We start from the raw sequence: 14,105 nt of genomic DNA on the forward strand, positions 1-14,105 counted from the left end.
AGATTCTTTTTCCTGCAGGCTAGGCAGAATTCCCACTTATTAGTAGTGAAAAAAAAACTACTCAAGAAGATATAGACATATATTAATCTGTAAAGAAATGAAAGCAAACTGACAGTGCAATACAGAGAGAATTTTTTAAAAAATCAATGAAGTGTAAAAGTCTTTGATTGAGGTTTTTGATAGTCTGAAGGTGAAGGGGTAGCAGCTATTCCTGAACCTGGTGGTGTGAGTCATATGACACTTAAACCTCTTTCCTGATGGTAGCAATGATAACAGAGCCTATGGTGGGTGGTGCAGATCCTTGATGATTGCTGGTGCTCTCTGATGACAGCATTCCCTGTAGATTTTCTTGCAAGGGTGGGGAGTGAGGGTGTTGCCTGTGATGTCCTGGGCTGTATCTACTACCTTTTGCAGGACTTTCTGCTCAGGGATATTGGTGTTCCCATACCAGATTGTGAAGTGGCTGGTCAGCAAACTTTCCACCACACATTTGTTGAAATTTGACAGGGTTTCCGATGTCATACCAAGTTTCTACAAACTTCTGAGGAAGTAGAAGTGCTTTCTTCATGATGACATTAGTATGTTGGGTCCAGGAAAGATCCTTTGAGATAGTGACTCTCAATGATACAAATTTGCTCACCCTCTCCACTTCTGATCCCCCAATGATCACTCCTCATCAGTCTTAAATTTACTCCCCCTGAAACCTGAAGCTGTGATTTTGAGTTCAAGTCTCACGTGTTAGTGATATAACGACGATACTTCTATTCTATCTATCCTTTCATAATGATGTGTTTCAACAAAATCCTTCCCCCCACCTTCTATTCTTTTGAACATCAATGACTAAAACTAAATCTGGCGCAAAAGGAGACAGAAAAGTTTCCTTCTCAGATGAATTCATTGCTTTCTACTCCTGATTTGACCACCAGCACAAGGTACAATCATTGTGAACCCTCATGTTCCCCGATGATCCTCAACTGTTATTATGCATAGATGACTTGTGGGCTACCGTGAAGAGAGTGCATCCAAGGACATTATCCAGTCTGGATGGAGTACCCGGCCGAGTACTGAAAACATGAGCTGGCCAAGGTGTTCACGGATATCTTCAATATCTCACTCTCCAGGGTGTGGTACCCACTTTTTTCAAACAGGTCTCAATCATATTGGTGCTCAAGAGGTTTGTGGTAACCTACCTAAATGACTACCGACCAGTGAAACTTACATCCACAGTGATGAAGTGTTTTGAGCAGGCTGGTATTAAAGCATATCAGCTCTTGGCTCAGTGGCCACATGGATCCTTTTCTATTTGCCTCCAGCAACAACAGGCCCAAGGGAAATTCCATCTCTCTGGCTCTACACAAAACCCTGAAACACCTGGGCAGCAAAGGACATCAGGATGCTCTTTATTGACTATAGTTCACCAGTCAATACCATCATCAGCGTGGATTGGCAAGAACATCTGTTCTACAATCTCCATCAGCACCGGAGCACTACAGGGCTGTGAACTTAGCCTCCTGTTACAAGCTCAAAGGACCCAAAATCCCAGCAGCAATAGATATTCACCAAGACAAATGGTTACTTAAACAAAAGTTGTTTTTAATTATCTTTAAACATGAAAACAGAATTACACTTTAACTTATCACTATTAACTTACTTTACCCAACTTAACCCCCTTCTAATTCTAAATGCACGTGTGTGTAATGTATGTGTAAGTTCAGAAAAGTTCTTTGGTTCACAGTCCAATCTTACTTTTCATTCCTCCAAGATCACTAGTTGCAGGCAATTCTTGTACTGTGCATAGAATTTAACATTTATAAAGTTCACCGAGCTTTGGTGCTTGAAAGGTAAATGGTTACTGCTCAGGAAGGTTCTTGTCGGTTTTCAGAGAGAGATGTTTTGTTCCAGGATTTTGTTCCAGGATGCTGTCATTTTCCACAACTGAAGTACTTCCCTCTGTCACCTCAGTGTCTTGCTGACAAAACTTGCCCCATCAGGGTTCTCCAGATGATAACCTCTTTCATTCAGGTCATCAAAGAGTTCCTTTCTGTTCCTCTTATTCCAAATGAAACATTAGACAGCCAGTCTTCTCCTCTTGCATGAACCACAAGAGCTGACTAGTCCATCTTCCACACTAGAGCTTCTTTTTCAATTCCAACTGCTCTTTTGGCTGAAACCCAGTCTCTCTCTCTCTCTCTCTCTCTCTCTCTCTCTCTCTCTCTCTCTCTCTCTCATACACACACACTCATTGAGTCTGAGATGGCCTGTTTGACTATTTCTGCTTGCAAAACCACATGACCCTCTTACAACAGCAAGTCTTCTGCAGCCTGCTCTTTCATTTGTTGCTTTGGGGTAAACAAGAATCAATCAGTGACATCTCTGAGCAGTCTTCATAGCTCCTGCAAAAAGGTGAGAAGCCACTATGTCTCCTCTGTTGCTTTAAAGACTATAGTCCATTTATTCCAGAACATCAGTCCAATTAACACCTACTTGTGAAGTCTCCATAGGCATTCTTCAAAGTTTCTGTAAAGTCACTGTGGACATGAAGTCTCCAGTATTTCAAATAAGATTTGTTTTAGTGTTTGTATGTAACCTACTCGGAATCTTTCCCAATTTATCTCCCAAAATTATTTCTATATACTCTGTCACACTCCGCTCTATTCGCTGTACACCCATAACTGTGTGGGTCAATATGACAACAAGACTGTTTGCAAGTTTGCTGACGATACCACAGAAGTGGGTTGTACACAAAGGGACAATGAGATAAATTACAGGAAGGAGACTGAAAACTTGGGTGAATGATGTACTGACAATTCTTACACAATGTCACCAAAACCAAGGAGCTGATTGTAGACTTCAGGAAAGGAAAACTACGGTGTATGATCCAGTGATAATTTTGGGATCAAAGGTGGAGATATGTACAAATGTAAATTCTTGGGAATCACTATCTTGGAGGACCTTTCCTGGACTCAACACACAGATGTCATCATGAAGAAAGCAAGTCTGTGCCTCTACTTACTCGGAAGTTTTTATAGGTTCAGTATAACATCGGAACGTTTGGCAAACTTCTACAGATGTGTAGTGGAAAGTGTGCTGATTAACTGCATCACACCCTCATGTGGGGGTACATATCTCTGAAAGAAGCCCTGGTAAAGGTTGTGAATACAGCCCAGTACAGCACAGCAAAACTCTCCCTTTCAATGAGAAAATCTACATGGAGCTATACTGTCAGAGAGCAGCAGTAATCATCAAAGAACCACATCACTCAGAACACACTGTTCCCTCTCCTGCTATCAGGAATAAAGTATAAGTGCCACAAGACTTGCACCAGCAGGTTCAAGTTGCTACCCCTCCACCATCAGACCTCTAAACAACAGACTCAATCAGAGACTCTTTTAGAAACACAGTATAGTATTTCAAACTAGAGGATAGGACTCAAAAGAAATTTGGTTTTAACTTCCTGAAGTCAGAGAACCAGTCTGCAATAAACTACAGAGCAGATCAGAGAGAGGCCATTGGAGACACAAGGGATGCTGTTGGAAGCAGTATGCGAGTAGACAGAAGGCTTCTTCAGGTGCATTCTCCACCAAGAATGCGCCTGCAGAAGCGGATTCAGACCTGTGGAATGGTCGTTCGGGTGGCAGCACTGAAAGTGCAGCACTGGCCATCTGAAAGAGACAGCTTCAAGGGAGGTGCTTCAGAGCGCACTCCGAATCCTGTTCCTTTGGGCTGTCAGGGTTGAGATGGCTGGCTGTCAGAGCTGGGGCAGCTGGCACAGGACATCCCCACACTGATCTCACTGCCCCGTGCTCTCCCCACAGCCCTGTATCAGTCCCCACACTGTGGGGCGGCCAGCACAGGCTGTCAGAGCTGATTGTAATCCCCTTAGCAGCCACTGTCAGGCAGCTGCATTCAGTTGCCGGGGGGACCTCAGTGCTCTGGCGATTATCCCTACCAGAGGAGGGTTATAAAGTTCGTCTCGCATGAGCCTCCTGCGCTTTCGAGTAGCCTCCTGACAGTCGCATATAGGCATAATATGCAGCTTTACATCGGGGGATCTTGGCCACCTGAAAGTGCCTACTAGTGCAGTAGACAGGTCAACATTGGAGTTAAACTAAGAATTAACCCATTCAGACCCACGTACCTGATAGTCTTAATCGCAAATGTAAGATGGCTAGAGGATAAAATGGACGACCAGAGACTGCGTATAAACCAGAAAGAACTGCAAGGCTGCTGTGCTCAGGTGATTACCAAAATATGACACCATTCAAGATTCAGTGATCTAGCCAGATGGCTCTATTTCCTTCAGCAGTCAGAGATGATGCTGCTTCTGGCAAGAATCAAGGAAGGTATCTGCTTTAACATCAGTGAGAACTGGTGCACAAACGTCTGTGTTGTAAAGATGTTCTGCTCAGCAGAGTTAGAATATCTGATGGTGTAATGCAGATGCTTCTCCTGCCCAGTGAATTCTCGACCATGCTGATAACCACAGTTTTTATTCCGCCTTCGGCTAATGAGGATGAAGCAATGAAGGGATTTTATGATGCCATCTGTGAAGCCCAGATGTCCCACCCTGATGGCGACTTCAATCATGCCAACCAGAAGACTGTTGTACCTTGGTTTCAACAGCTCAATAACTTTGTCTCCAGAGGAAAGAACACTATAGGCCAAGTGTACCCCAATGTCCCCAAATGAGTCCCGACCTTTTTTTGCTCTGATCACGTATCTGTCCTGCTAACCCCAGCATACAGACCTCTGGCAAATGGTCAGAGTCAGTTTACAGGCAGATTAGGTCATGGCTGGGGGTAGGACCACAGCAGCGCTACAGGACTGCTTTGAGTCCATGGACTGGAGCTGATTCAGGAAGACGGTCATGTTGCACTACAGATTAACTACATTAGACTGAGATTTGTGATTAATAGGTTTTAATCACCATAAAACACCAGTTCATCTCACAAGTTGCTGGCCTGGTTCCAAGGGAGGGGTTTGGGAATAACAGCCTTTATGGGGATTCTGAGGGGAGGAGACACAGGAGCAGGGGGTGGGCCAGCCTATACAGTAAATTCATACTGTCAGTGCTAATAGCTATACAGTGATTCCACCACATTCACCCCTTGTAGATGTCCTTGATGGAATGAAGACTGATGCCCATGATCGAGCTGGCCGAGTTCACAACTCTGTAATCTTTTCCTATCCCATGGTCTATACCCGACAGTCATGCAACTGGTCAGAATATTCTCCACGTGTCTAAATTAGCAACAGCTTTTGGTGACATGTCAAATCTCTTCAAACTCCTCACAAAGTATAGCTGCTAGTGAGCCTTCATCATGATTGCGTAGACATGGAGACCCCAGGGCAAATCTTCAGAGATGTTGACACCCTGGAATTTTAACTTCTTAACCCTTTCCACTGTTGCTCCTTGATGGGGACTGGTTCATGTTCTGATGTCCTCCTCCTGAAATCCACAATCAGCTCCTTAGTTTTGTTAATATTGAGTGTAAGGTTGATGTTGTGACACCATCCAATTAGCTGATCTATTTCCCTTCTGTGATTCTACTGACAACCGTGGTGTCATTGACAATTTTGTAGATGGCATTTGAATTGTTCCTAGCCACACAGTCATGGGTGTCGAGTGAATAGAGCATTGGGCTAAGCACACATCCTTGAACCTGTGTTGATTGTCAGTGAGCAGGAGACATTGTTTCCAATTCATACTGACTGTGTGGTCTTCTGATGAGAATGTCAAGGATCAGCTTGCAAAGGGAGATTCAGATGCCCAGGTTTTGAAGTTTGTTGACTAGTACTGAGGGTATGATGGTGTTGAAACTGAGCTGTAGTGATATAGAGTAGCCTGGACTTCCTAATGGAAAGACCACAGTCAAACTGGATTGGCAGCAGAAAATTGAACACCATCATGCTGAGCACTGGCCAATGACTGCAATGCCAGAACCAGCTCCAAAAGAGTCATCAAGTTTGCAGATGGCATGACAGTAGTAGGCTTCCTCACAACAGTAAGTCATAGTACAGAGATGGTGTGAAAAATATCGTGAAATATTGCAAAGGTAATAACCTGAATCAGAATGTGGATGAAAAAGGAGATGATGGAGGACTTCATCAGGATTGACCCGAATAAGAAGATGGTGGGGGAGGGGTGTCGTGGGGGAGCAGAAACATGCCGTTGATAAGTAGATTCAGATGGGAGGGGCAAGAAGTGAAAATAGATGAGAAGCGATCAGGGAATGGGACAGAGGGCTGAGAAAGATGCTCTCTGGTAGGAGAGAAGAAGGGAAGGAGGTGAGAACTGGAGAAAGGAAGTGAGTGATAGGCTGGAGAAAGTTGAAGGAAATGAGTCAGGGATGAGGAAAAGTTGAGGGGAGGGAAAAGAAGAAATAAAGGTGGGAATGAAGGAGGAGGAAGTGTGGAGGGGCAGTGGGTTTACTGGAAACAGGAAAGTCAGTATTCTTGCCATCTGGTTGGAAGGTGCTCCAACACAAAAAGGACGGCAACAGGCTCATGGACCCTACTTTGTCGAGGTCAGGTACAACTCTCAGGCATGTCATCTTGCATCTTGAGCAGGGCCCCATCAAAAAGCATCAGGTCACCATCTCCTGCATCATTACTGATCTTATCACTTCAAGTAATCTCCCTTCCACAGCCTCTAACCACATTGTTTCCCAGTTCCACACTGTCCAGTTCTATCTCCTACCCAAGATTCACAGACCCAATGGCCCCAGTAGATCCATTGTTTCTGCGTGCTCATCCCCCATCAAACTAGAAGAATACCACGATTCCATTTGGGCCTCTAGTTCAATCCATTCAAACCTACATCCAGAACACCTCAGGTGCACTCCACCACTTTAACAGCTTTCAGTTCCCCAGATTTTCACCATGGATGTCCAGTCCCTGTACATATTCATCCCCCATGAGGAAGGCATAAAAGGCTCTGCATCTTCCTAGATAACAGACCCAACAATCCCTATCCACCACCACCCTCCTCCACCTGGTGGAACTCGTATTCAACCTCAATAATTTCTCCTTTGACTCCCACTTTCTCCAAATCAAGGGGGTAGCTATGGGTACTTGTGTGGAACCCAGCTGTGCTGGTTTTTTGCATTGGATATGCAGAGCAAACAAGCACAGGCAAGGCTCCTCAACACTTGGTTACATTGATGACTACATTGGTGCTGCTTTTTGCACCCATGATCTTTATCCACTTTGCTGCAAATTTCAAGCCTGCCCTCAAATTCACTTGATCCATCTCTGGTAACTGTCTCCCCGTTCTCAATCAATCTGCCTCTGTTTTGGGAGACAAACTATCCATAGACATCTTTTAAACATTCACTAACTCATGCAGTTACTTTGACTATATCTGTTCCCACCTTGATTCTGTCTGCCAATGTAAGGATTCTATCCCTTTCTCACAGTTCCTACGTCTCAGTTGCATCTGCTTCCAGGAGGAGTCTTGCCATTTCCAGAACATCTGAGATGTTTTTCTTTCCTCAGTAAACATGACTTCCCCTCACTCACATATCCTTTATTTCTCACATACCTGTCCTGACCCTTCCCCCTCCCAGGTGTAACAAGGATAGGATTTTCCTCATTCTTTTCTATCACATTACCAGCCTCTGTATCCAACAGATCATTCTCCACAATTTCCACCATCTACAACGTAGTTCCACAACCAGACACATTTACCCTTCTCTGTTTTCTGCAGGGTCTGCTCTCTCTCCATGATTCTCTCATCCACTCATTCCTTCCTACCATTTCTGCTTCCTCCCCGGTACTTATCCCTGTGACAGCAAGAAATGGTACACCTTCACCTGCACCTCCTCCCTCACCATCATTTGGGGCCCCAAAGAGCCTTTCCAGATAAAGTAAAATTTTACCTGTGATTAGGGTCATTTACTACATCTCTTGTTCCCAATGCGGCCTCCATTACATCAGGGAGACTGGATAGAGGGAATGCTTTGCTGAATGCTTTCACTCTGTCTGCTGCAACAGCAAGGATCTGCCAATAGACAGGCACTTTATTCCCCATCCCATTTCACACTTGGCATTTAAGTCCATGGTCTGTTGTACTGCTAGGTTGAGACCACACATGAAATGGAGGAAGGAAGTGAGTGATAGTCTTGGCAGTCTCCAACCAAATGGCATCAATATCAACGGCTCCATTTTCTAGTAATCCCCTGTCTTTGTTCCTCCCCCTTATTCACTCCTTCCCACTCGTCGCTTTCCCTCGACCCTCTGACAGTTTTCCTTCTCTTTCCTCTGCCAAGCACCCACACCTTCTTTCCTCCAGATCCCACTCTCTTTTCTCTTACCAGAAAGCATATGTCTCAGCCATCTGCTTCCCTTCTCTTATCAACTCTCACCTCCTTTCACTTCTTTCCCCCCTCTTCTTTTATCAACTCTCACCTCCTTCCACTTCTTTTCCCCCCTCCTCCACCTGTATGACCAATCACCTGCAAGCCTGTGCTCCTTCCCCACCCTGCCCACCACCCCCCCCCCCCCCACCTACTTATTTTCGTGAAGACTGAAATTCTGGAAATCCTGATAAAAAGCTGAGGGCCAAGATGTCTTTGCATCCTGGCTCCATCCTGCACTTCTGTGTATGGATCTTAGACTTCCTATTTGACAAACTGAAATCAATGAAGACAGGTCACAACATCTTCACAATCATACAGCACCAGTGCTCTTCAAGGATATGTACACAAGCCCTTACAACTTCCACAGCAGAGGCGAGTATCAAATAATGATGTCAAGGAATACAGGAAAGAACTGAAAGTCTGGTGACATAGTGCGAAGATGACCTCTCTCTCAGTATCAGAAAGAGGATGGAGGTGATCATTGACTCCGGAAAGTGGGGGAGGAGGGGAGGAAAGACAACACCTTGCCCACATCAATGGTGCAGAAATGGAAAGAGAAAGCTTTGAGTTCTTAAACTAGTGTAGCGGTATTTTCCTGTCCAGAGGGGTTGATTTGAACTATTTCCCCTCTCAGGTTTTATGTGCGGTCTTGATGTCATTAGACAGGAATTGTTAAAGGTGGTAAACAATGAAGATAATAAATAACTTTCCAGTAGAAATTGGTGAAATGAGACTTCACATGAAATGATTTATTTTGGAAGAATAAGGCTCAATTTTAAGTATGTAAAAAGAGGAGGATTTGAAGGCATATCTTCCCAGTCTTTGATGTAGTAATGTCGATTATGACTGTTGCACAATTATCTGACATCTTTTATTGTGCAGACAGAAGATTAGAATGCAAAAATAAGCACAACATTAAGGGTTGACTACCAACTAGTTAGGTCACTGCAGGTCTATTTTGGCCATTAGACTTTCTGAACGATGTCAAGTTATCAAAGGGAGAAGAGGAGATTAACAAGAATGGTTCTAGGCTAAAAGACTTGTTTTGTGCAGTAATTATAGATATTTAAGTTTTCTCCATTAAGCAAAAAAGATCATGGGGAAATTTGATCGATATATTTTTAAAAATATGAAGGAATTTGGTGGAATAAATGAGGGGAATCCAGGTCCAATAACAGAATGGTCAGTGGCCAGTGGGGAGCCAAGTAAGATAATTGAATAATGATCTGATGGAATCACAATAAAAATATAATGCACTCAGATGCTACAATGCCAACTATACTGTAAGGAGATGTGGTGAGAGAGAGATATATAAATGCTTGAAATGCAAACATTTGCAGTTCTGTGGAAAAAAAACCTTGTTTTCCATACTTCTCTGTCTCCATTCCTCCTTTTTTCCTTCCCTTTCCCCTCTCCCAACCTCTGTCATCCACATATTCCTTCCTCCACCTCCTCACTCCCTTCCTTCTTTCTTTCAGAGTGCCTCTTCCTCATATCACCCCCCCAGCTTTTTACTTTCCCCCTCCATTTCTTTCCCCTTCCTTCCTGTATTCTCCTATCACCTGCCATCCTGTGCCTACTTTGCCAATTTCTTGCTATTCTAATGAAAGGTTTTGACCCAAAACTTTGTCCGTTGCCTTTCATGGATGCTACCTAGCCTGCTGAGTTTCTCCATCAATTTGTGTTTTGCTCCAGTTTTCCAACATCTGCAGTCTCATTTGTGTATCTAATGTCTGGTAATCAAAGAACTGGGAAAGCACAATGGACTGAGCAACATCCTTTAGTACTGTACCATCTCTATAATTATGGTTTGGTGTATTCAGAAATAATAATTATTTTAATGCAAGTTGCATTCACATTGCTACATCATGACTTTGTCTTTGCATAGCCATAGAAATAACTTGCTGTACCATTCTCATTAGGCTTCTTCTGCTTTTCTTCTTAGCATTTGCACATAGGAATAACCTTCACTATATTTCTCATATTGCTCTCAGTGATAGAAGAAATCAGTTATAGTCCAAAATATTCATAGAAAAATGATCTTTTGACCTCATGCAAGATCAAGTGGCTTTGTAAAACATTAGCATAATGGAACATTTTCAATAAAGTGATGAATTACATGTAGTTCAGAGGATATAAAACACAAATGTATAAATTTATTGTATTCAAGGACCAAGGGACAAAATCTCCTGTGCTTGATTTTAAAAGTGCTGATGAGAATATGGCCATTTTCATTTTATAGGCCAATCTTGAGATTCATTCAGAAGAAATGAGCTTGCTAATAGCAGCTGCATTTTGGGAATGGTTGTCTACTTTTATCTTAATTAACTGTCAGAAATATGTCTAATTACCTGATTGTTACTGTGCTGTTCATGCAAATTGCAGACGACAGCCATTTGTTCTTTCCCTTGTGGAGTTCAGCTATGTATCCCTATAGAGGGGGCATTCTGGTAGGTCAAGAAATTCATCACTTCTTGAAGCAGTGGTTATTTAAATTACCTTAACTGATATCTGACAGCGTGCTTCCTTCGCCTATGTAGGCATTTTTGGTGGTTACAAATCTAATTCCCAGCCGCATAATAGAATGTTGACTTTACATAAAAGAGGCTGTCACAAGAACAATGAGGGAATGAGCAATGAACATAGCTGGAGCCACTAAATGCAGTCACAAAAAATTTTTTCACCGTTAGGACAGGCAAAAAAGGAAACAGAGATCCCTTGAGGTGTAAACCATGATGATTAGAGATGATGAAATATAAAGATTACAAATGTTGGTTATTTCCAGGTAGCTGATCCACCATCATTTATTCTCTCCACCACTGAAGCTACAAAATCTACTGTAATTTCAGTAACATATTCGTGACTTGGAAATAAATCATACATTCTGCAACTGAGTCCAAATACTTAAACTTCCTTTCCAACACTTGGTGCATATAACTTCACCAGCAGGACTACAGAGGTTTGCGGATATGACTCACCATCATCTTCTCAAGGGCAACCAAAGATAGACAACAAATGTTGGCCAGTTCAGAGATGCCTACATTCTATAAAAGGTGTGGGAAAAAAAAGTTAAACCTACTCTTCAATTCAATGACATTGCAGAGGATGGACTATCTTTGCACCAAATAACTTTGCACAAGTCAGGTTTACACTTGCACAGACTACTTCAGTCAATCTGAAAGGGCTCAAATCATGGCTCTGACTGATGGTTTATGACTGAAGATGCCATATGAAAGAAGTGTTAATGAACACAGATGAATATCCACTCGGGTAACTGATGATGCACTGGGCTTCCACCTCTGGAACCTGGATTTGAATCAAGGCTAGACAAAAGCAACTGGGTCTAAGACCTCCTTATATTTTAAACCTAATTAAAAATACACAGTTACTCACAAACTCCCATAATGACTGCAGTGGAAAATAAATGGTTTATGTTACTGTGCAGTTTGTATAATAAAAGCATGTAAGAGGCATTGAGATTGGCAGATCAACAGCCAGGGAATAGAGGGAAACAGGCAAAGTTCAAAGCTCAAATTTAATGTCAGAGTACATACATGATATCACATACAACTCTGAGATTCATTTTCCTGCAGGCCAGGTAGAATTTTTAAATTACCAATTACTGTAAACTGTTCTTAATAAGAAAGAAATTTACACAAAAGAAAGAGATGTAAACAAAATAATTGTGCAAATACAGAGATATAAATATTCAATAATAAATAATGAGCAATGTAAGAGTCATTAAACGAGCCTCTGAATTAGTCTGTTGTTCATGAGTCTGATGATTGAGAGGTAGTAGCTTTTCCTGAACTCGGAGGGACAAGTCGTGAGACACTCTGTACCTCCTTCCTGATGGCCGCAATGAGAACATCACATGTCCTGGGTGGTATGGATCCTTGATGATTGCTGCTGCTCTCCAATGGCAAAGTTCCATGCAGATGTTCTTGATGGTGGGGATAGTTTAGCCTGTGCTGTACTAGACTGAGTTAATTACCTTTTGCTGGGCTTTCTTCTCAGAGGAAATATGTAGGCATGTGATATTAGTTAGATGGCATCATACTCAGTGCAGAAATGATGGGCCAAAAAGCCTGTTCTCATTTCACTATTTGATATTGCTGGTGCAACTTTTGGGTATATCAACATTTATTGGAAATTCATATGTGAAAGTCAATTTGCTTATTTCATGTCTGTGTGATTTGTCTTCCGTTAAATCATGCTCTAAAGGTATAGCAGTTAACGCAATGCCTTTACAACATCAGTGATGCTGTCTGTAAGGAGTTTGTACATTCTTCCCTGTGTCTGCATGGGTTTTTCCTGGGGGCTCCTGTTGCCTCCCACCATTCAAATTGTACTGGGGGTGTAGGTTAATTCGGTGTAAATTGAGTGGCATGGACTCGTGGCCCAAAATGGCCTGTTACCATCCTATATGTCTAAATTAAAATTTTTTAAAAATCAATAAGCTGTGAATTGGGAATATCCCATATCCATCCATAATTCAGACCTCTGTATCTGAATGCTAATTAATTAAATGTACTCATAACTGTCCGCAAAGCAGGACGTCAAGCGCTGAAGAGCTGGCTCTGAATGAGCAACTAAAGCGGCATCATCTGCAAAGAGTAGTTCACGGACAAGTTTCTCTTGTGTCTTGGTGTGAGCTTGCAGGCGCCTCAGATTGAAGAGACTGCCATCCGTGCGGTACCGGATGTAAACAGCGTCTTCATTGTTGGGGTCTTTCATGGCTTGGTTCAGCATCATGCTGAAGAAGATTGAAAAGAGGGTTGGTGCGAGAACACAGCCTTGCTTCACGCCATTGTTAATGGAGAAGGGTTCAGAGAGCTCATTGCTGTATCTGACCCGACCTTGTTTGTTTTCGTGCAGTTGGATAATCATGTTGAGGAACATTGGGGGACATCCGATGCGCTCTAGTATTTGCCAAAGCCCTTTCCTGCTCACGGTGTCGAAGGCTTTGGTGAGGTCAACAAAGGTGATGTAGAGTCCTTTGTTTTGTTCTCTGCACTTTTCTTGGAGCTGTCTGAGGGCAAAGACCATGTCAGTGGTTCCTCTGTTTGCGCGAAAGCCGCACTGTGATTCTGGGAGAATATTCTCGGCGACACTAGGTATTATTCTATTTAGTAGAATCCTAGCGAAGATTTTGCCTGCAATGGAGAGCAACGTGTTTGGCCTGGAAGTCAGCCTGAAGAAAACTGAGGTCCTCCATCAGCCAGCTCCCCACCATGACTACCAGCCCCCCCACATCTCCATCGGGCACACAAAACTCAAAACGGTCAACCAGTTTACCTATCTCGGCTGCACCATTTCATCAGATGCAAGGATCGACAATGAGATAGACAACAGACTCGCCAAGGCAAATAGCGCCTTTGGAAGACTACACAAAAGAGTCTGGAAAAACAACCAACTGAAAAACCTCACAAAGATAAGCGTATACAGAGCCGTTGTCATACCCACACTCCTGTTCGGCTCCGAATCATGGGTCCTCTACCGGCACCACCTACGGCTCCTAGAACGCTTCCACCAGCGTTGTCTCCGCTCCATCCTCAACATCCATTGGAGCGCTCACACCCCTAACGTCGAGGTACTCGAGATGGCAGAGGTCGACAGCATCGAGTCCACGCTGCTGAAGATCCAGCTGCGCTGGATGGGTCACGTCTTCAGAATGGAGGACCATCGCCTTCCCAAGATCGTATTATATGGCGAGCTCTCCACTGGCCACCGTGACAGAGGTGC

At 43.2% G+C, this 14,105-nt stretch overlaps 1 protein-coding gene across 1 annotated transcript in view; it reads left to right on the top strand.

Moving 5' to 3' along the window:
- The window catches only part of prkn (parkin RBR E3 ubiquitin protein ligase), a 1,164,186-nt gene that overhangs the window by 292,289 nt on the left and 857,792 nt on the right, over window positions 1–14,105 (top strand). The gene's annotated exons all lie outside the window — the stretch shown is intronic.

The sequence above is a fragment of the Narcine bancroftii genome, chromosome 4 (genome assembly GCF_036971445.1).
Source record: "Narcine bancroftii isolate sNarBan1 chromosome 4, sNarBan1.hap1, whole genome shotgun sequence".
In the NCBI taxonomy this organism is placed as follows: Eukaryota; Metazoa; Chordata; class Chondrichthyes; order Torpediniformes; family Narcinidae; genus Narcine; species Narcine bancroftii.